Raw genomic sequence first — 6,497 nt, forward strand, 5'->3', positions numbered from 1 at the left:
TTACTCCCTATTGTCAGCTATGGAGTTCTTAACAATGGACAGTTTGGTCGAATATGATCCAGAGAATTGCAATTGAAACATCTTCTGTTAGTTGGGCAACTTCTTGACAAATGGCCCATTTCACCACACTTGTAACATTTCCTTGGGTCCATCTTGCACTCACCCTGATGAACCTGTCGGCATTGTGTACATACTTTCTCATCGACCTTCTGATCAGTTCTACTATCACATCTCACGGTTTTCGGCCCTTGAAAGTTTGATGAAGGCCCCTCCCACTTTCTTTTCTCCATAACTTTTCCTTCTGATTGTCGATTCTTATTTCGTTCCGTTACTTCAGCCGTATCCACAGTAAGTGAGAAGGTATTAGGGTTCATAGCAATTACAAACTCTCTGATTGAGGGTTTCGTACCCCATATATACCTTTCTATTTTCCTAGATTATGTTGAAACATAGTGCTCGGCAAATCGAGAGTATTCAATGAGTTTCTCGGTATACTCTCGAACTGTTCCATTTTCTTGTTCTAATTTCAGAAAATCCTCTTCCATTTGTCTCACTACTGTCTTAGGACAAAACTGATCCTTAAATCGGTTCAAAAATTTTGTCCAAGATAATGTCTGTAAGACATCTGTTCTGGCTAACGATTCAACTTCCCACCAATACAGAGCATTTGATTTCAATACCGAGACAACAAATCTAACTTTATCAGATTCTGGACATCTGATAGTATTGAACACAGATTCAATCTCCTTGATCCAGCACATGGCTTTTACTGGATATCTTTCTCCATAAAAGGTTGGTGGTTTGCATGCCAAAAACATCTTAATGTCTCCTTCTTTGTTATGGGTGACTGGAACAGAGGGATGAACTTCCACTCTTTCCGTTTCTACCCTAGCCGGTATTTCCATGATGGATGTAAGAGTTTCCTGTAACTTCCCCATTTCCTCTGCCAACATATCCCTGGTTACATATTCCGGGTGTGGCACCGATCTTTCCTGAACATTCCCAGAATGGGATTCTTCTGGTTCATAATGTACTTCAGTCCGACCTCTCCCTTTGTGGCTGACTTCTTCCTTTGCCTCTTCCCCTGTGTCTATCCCGACCTCTATTTCCGGAAGTACTAGTTGGAAGATTAACAGGTGATTCTTCTCTTTCCTCAGATTCTGGACGAGCCGTTCTTTCAGATCTCCAGGTTCGGCTAGACATCTGCAGATTTTAGTGTTAATAATCACGTATTCACATTCCCAAATATAATGAAGTATTCAAGTTCAGGTATGTACCTATAAGTTCATAATTACACTGGCCAGATGTAATTAAAATTTCCCTTACACTGGCCAGATGTAATTAAAATTTACCTTACACACTGTTCTTTCAACTCATCATATTTATTTCCAATAGTGCTAACTATGTCCGGGATCCTTAACACACAATAAAGCAATTTAAGTCTAGGTATCATGATGTTAAATACCTAAATCTCTTAAACTGAGGCTCTGTTAACACTTTCTGTAACACCCTATTCCACACATTGCATGTATCATATACTTCACATACAAGAAATACATGTTTGGTACACCACATTAGTCCCTTAGTACAAGAATCTACCAGTACATAATACATAGTCCAAAAATTCAAAATACAATTCTTGCATTAATCCAGTTTCATCTATCAAAACTATACATATCATCAGCCATTCTTCATACAGATAAACATATAGGGAAATTATCCCATTTTCCCTTTTCCCTTACCTTCTGCACTTCCTGCAATACATGTTTAACAATCACAAAATGAGGGTTAGACCGAAAGGTCTAGTGAKATACCCTATTTATGTTATTGCAGGGTGAAAATCACCAAAACTTTTAAGTAAAACAACTTTTCATATATATAACAAATATATGAACAAGTAGAAAATATAATACCAATACCTTTCACTTTTCGAGCACAAATTCTCTGCTTGCAAACAATACATCAATTCCAAACATGTTTGAACTAATCAAATCATCATAATGCCACTTTTAAACCTCTTAAATCAAATAAGCTTTAATCAAAGTTTCAGGCCAAACCTGTTATCTCCTCTTCAATAACATTCAGACTATGATTTCCAATAAGAACCCTGATCCTAAACCTTTAAATCACAAAGAAATAAAGATTCTAAACCACGGTAATCTTAAGGGATATAATAGTAAGAGTTATATTACATAACAAACACATACAAATGCCACCCTTATATCCAAATGTACACCTCTCCTTAATATGCCACCCTTATCCTATGGTACACCTCTCCTTGATATGCCACTTTTATCCCATGGTACACCTCTCCTTGATATTCCACCCTTATCCTATGGTACACCNATGGTACACCTCTCCTTGATATGCCACTTTTATCCCATGGTACACCTCTCCTTGATATTCCACCCTTATCCTATGGTACACCTCTCCTTGATATGACACTCTTATCCCATGGTACACCTCTCCTTGATATGCCACCCTTATTTCCTCATCAAAATATTTCACCAAAACAATTCCATATATAATAGACCGCAGTCAATGGAATTATTATCAGTTTAAATTCATTTTTGTCAAAATTCCCATCTATTGTTTGAATGAATCATCACTTGACAAATCAACATGGAATTCGGTCAACTTTGTTCGGATAACAAATCCGGGCAACACTTCACAGAACTTGACCGATTTACCACTTAGCTTAAATCTCAAAATCTTGTCCGGATAACAAATCCGGACAACACTATTCATGATCGTCCGGTTTAATAATCCGAATACCATATCTCATAATCGTATTCATACTTCTCCGATTAATACTCATAACATGATTTAAAATTCATAAATCGCCTAACATATAAACCGGCCAAATGATGGATTTACCTATAAATCAGTTAAGGCGTGTCCGGTTTAGATTTGATCCGCTCAACCCTCATCCGGTTTAAGGCCATATCGTTCATGCCTTAGGCGGTTTAACCCTAAACCACTCAAGCCTTGATCGATGAAGTATTAAACCGTTCACCTTTTATCCGGTTTAACTTAAAGCCACTTAACACCCATCCGATTTAACATAATCCGGTCAAATTTATCATTTGTCAAGTAAATATTTCGAAGCTTCAGTTAATCATATAATTTAAAGTAATTTGAAAGCATTAAACCACTCACCTTTTAAAATCTTCTAGAGATAAGATTGAGCACCACTTGAATCCACTTAATTCCAATCAAAAACAATTCGTCAACCTTTTTTTTCTCTCTTTAAATCGCTCAACCAGTTTTCAAAAGTGGCAAGAAAAAGAGAATGGAGGCTAAGCCCTCCTTTTATACTTCCTTTTTCAAGAAAGTCGACTACAATAGCCTCTCACTTCCTCTCCACTTGCATGCACCCACACACACACCATGCATGTACACTCATATATGCATATTCACATACATACTTCATTACACATACCAATTTCATGCATACTAACACATACTTCACATTTTTAATCCATGTAATCATGTATTCATATAAGCAATTAATTCACGTAATAAATACCTTAGGTAATAACCATGACTCGGTTATCACATATAGAGCACTCATTTTACAAGTTCTTAGCTATATTGTTTTCCTTTTATCCCTATATTGAGTCATTTTATTACTTCATTTTTTCTTTTATTAATTATAGAGCTAAACTATGTCATTTACTTGTTTCTACACCATTTGGAGCCTGATATAAAAAAATGTTGGACTATGTGACGCTACAACATTGATGCAGCAGGGACCTGATGCTTTTTGGCTTATTGAAGATCTTTATGGGATAAGCTGCTTGCTCTTTTTGGATTCTAAAAGATTCTGAGCTGCTGACTTTTGATGTAAAAAAATTATTAAACTTTTGTTTGAAAAGGTGTAACTAGCTAGTTCATAGATGTAATGCCTAGTTACCATTTTGTGGTGTTACCCTTTGGTTCTCCATTTTTGTCACTTTGTGACTTGTTTTTGTATAAATATGGGTGTGAGGACTCTATTTGTATCATACAAAGTCAGCTCCTAAAAGCTGGTTTCTCTCTCTAAACCTTGAAGAAATTTAAGTTTCTTAAATGTTTTTAAGATTGTTCTTTATTTTCCGTCATTTAATATCCATAATTTACTTTTCGCTCTTTTATTTTTGCGCTATTTACTTTACACAATTTATATTTATGTCTTTACTTTCCGTTATTTATTTTATTTGTTATTTACTTTCCGTTATGAGTGGCTAAATTCATAGCTTGGGTGTGAGACGAAAGGGTGAGATTTTAAACCGAAAGAAAGTAGTTATTGTTTGCAATAACGACATTCCATTATTTCATTCAAGGTTTTATAAAAACCAAAGACACTTCTTGACGAGTTGATCACTTTGAACGTGTTAAAGTGTCATGGTCTTAGAGATAAGCCATTGAATGCACGTCAACTTGAATGATATAAGAGGTAGACTTGAAAAAGTTGCCGACAAGGAGACTTGCCATTTATATCTTTTAAAACAATTAATTCTCGAGGAGTTGTTCACTTTTTAAAGTGTTAAAGTGCGGTAGATTCAGAGATGAACTACCTAGAACACAGACCAACTTAATTGATATGGGAATCGACTCGAGAGAGTGATTTTTAACAAAGATATTTGTTTATCCATAAATTTGAATATCCTTGGTCTGGATACCGCATAGAGATATGGGTTGAAAACTATAATATAGTGCAATGGTGAAAGTCCGAGAGGAATACCCTCAAAATAGATTGTGGAACTAAGTTATGAATAACTGCTTGTTATAGCATCCCTACAGCATTGGCTACTAGAATTCGTGTTTGAGTCTCACCACTAGTCTTACACCCATGCTACCTTTGTTTATTTTGTTATTTGCATTTAACTAACTCGGTAACAAATCCAAGTCTTCAAATTTTCCATCTGAAGTTAGTCTTTCAACTCGAGATTTTGCAACTTAAGATACTTATCCCTGTGGAATACAATACTTGGTTCTTACCATTTTATTACTTGAATGCGATAGTGTTGACACGTGTATACTTGCATATGTTACCACTTAATGTTTTAGAGATACAATATCTAGCTCCCATCATGGTACAATTTTTAAGAAAGTATACTAGACCTAGCTAAGATAAAACTTAAATCGGATAATAATTAGTAGATATAATATAAAACAATGAATATATTTCTTTAAGTAGTTAATTTTTTTGCGTATATTGATAATTATTTGTTGTTACAAAGAATTTGAGATACATCCTTAACAAAATAAGTTTGAGATACATTGATATTAATTTTGTTATAATGCTATTTAGAACTCAAATCAATAACCATATCACTATTAATGTTGCAAAGAGCTTGGAGATCTTTTTCTTTCAAAAAAGATCTCATAAGATTAGAGTTGACTGAAAGAATCATCTTCTCTTGTCAATATATCATCACATCTTCTTACTATTTTGGGATAACCAAACTTATCACATTTGAATATTAATAAATATTTCATTCTCTTGATATCATCTTGTTACTTATTATTGTCACTTTAATATAAAATAAAATTTGAAAATAGTATTTTTTTATTATATTCTGAATAAAACTTTAATTTTATTAAATTGTCATATATATATATATATATATATATAAAGAGAGAGAGAGAGAGAGAGAGAGAAAGAGAGAGTGTGTGTGTGAGTAAGATTGAGAGATGTGCTTATTTAAGAACAAACAACTATTCATCATACTTAGGGACAAAAAATTTAACAAATTAAACATTTTACAAAATCAAAAAGTTCAGAAAATTCATATGAGAAATCCTATTTTATGAACGTGTCACGTCATTGATAATAGTTGTTTTTATGTATATAAAAGATACAAAAGGGATGAATAACGTCTAGGTAGTGCAAAGCAAATAATTAGAAGTTAATGATACATGACATAAAAACAAAACTGATAAAAAAACATAGAAACAACTACGATCAAACACGAACTTATTAGTTGTGGAATAAAGTATTGAAATCTAATGGACTACTAATAAAATGACTTCAGATTGACGGATTGAAATAAACCAGATAATTACTCTTATTAGCAGAACTTTAACTATTATAAAATTGCATTTTGCTCTCAAGTAAGGTTTGTATGAAGACAAATTACTCGAAGACGGACATTTTAAGCATAAGGATAGATATTGTTGTAGCTTATCTCCACAACCAATGACAGAGATTGAGAGATTGAGAGATACAGAGATATGAGGAATAGTAGAAGCGAAGAAAATCTACTAGTGCTAATTGAAAAGCTTAGAGTTAAGTATAGAAAAAAATTGTTCTTTTCAAAATTACAAAAATAGCCTAACTCATTATGAGAGAGATAAATTCTCCATATAGGAGAAAAAAGTCTTTTAACATTTTAAGTATTTTACAAAATGGTAAAAACTCATAAAATTTCTAGGAAGAATACTCCATTCTTAATGTACCAACTCATGCTTCATAGGTTTTGCTTTTATATATATATATATATATACATATA

The sequence above is a fragment of the Cynara cardunculus genome (assembly GCF_001531365.2).
Source record: "Cynara cardunculus var. scolymus isolate 2C chromosome LG 2, CcrdV1, whole genome shotgun sequence".
Taxonomy (NCBI): Eukaryota; Viridiplantae; Streptophyta; class Magnoliopsida; order Asterales; family Asteraceae; genus Cynara; species Cynara cardunculus.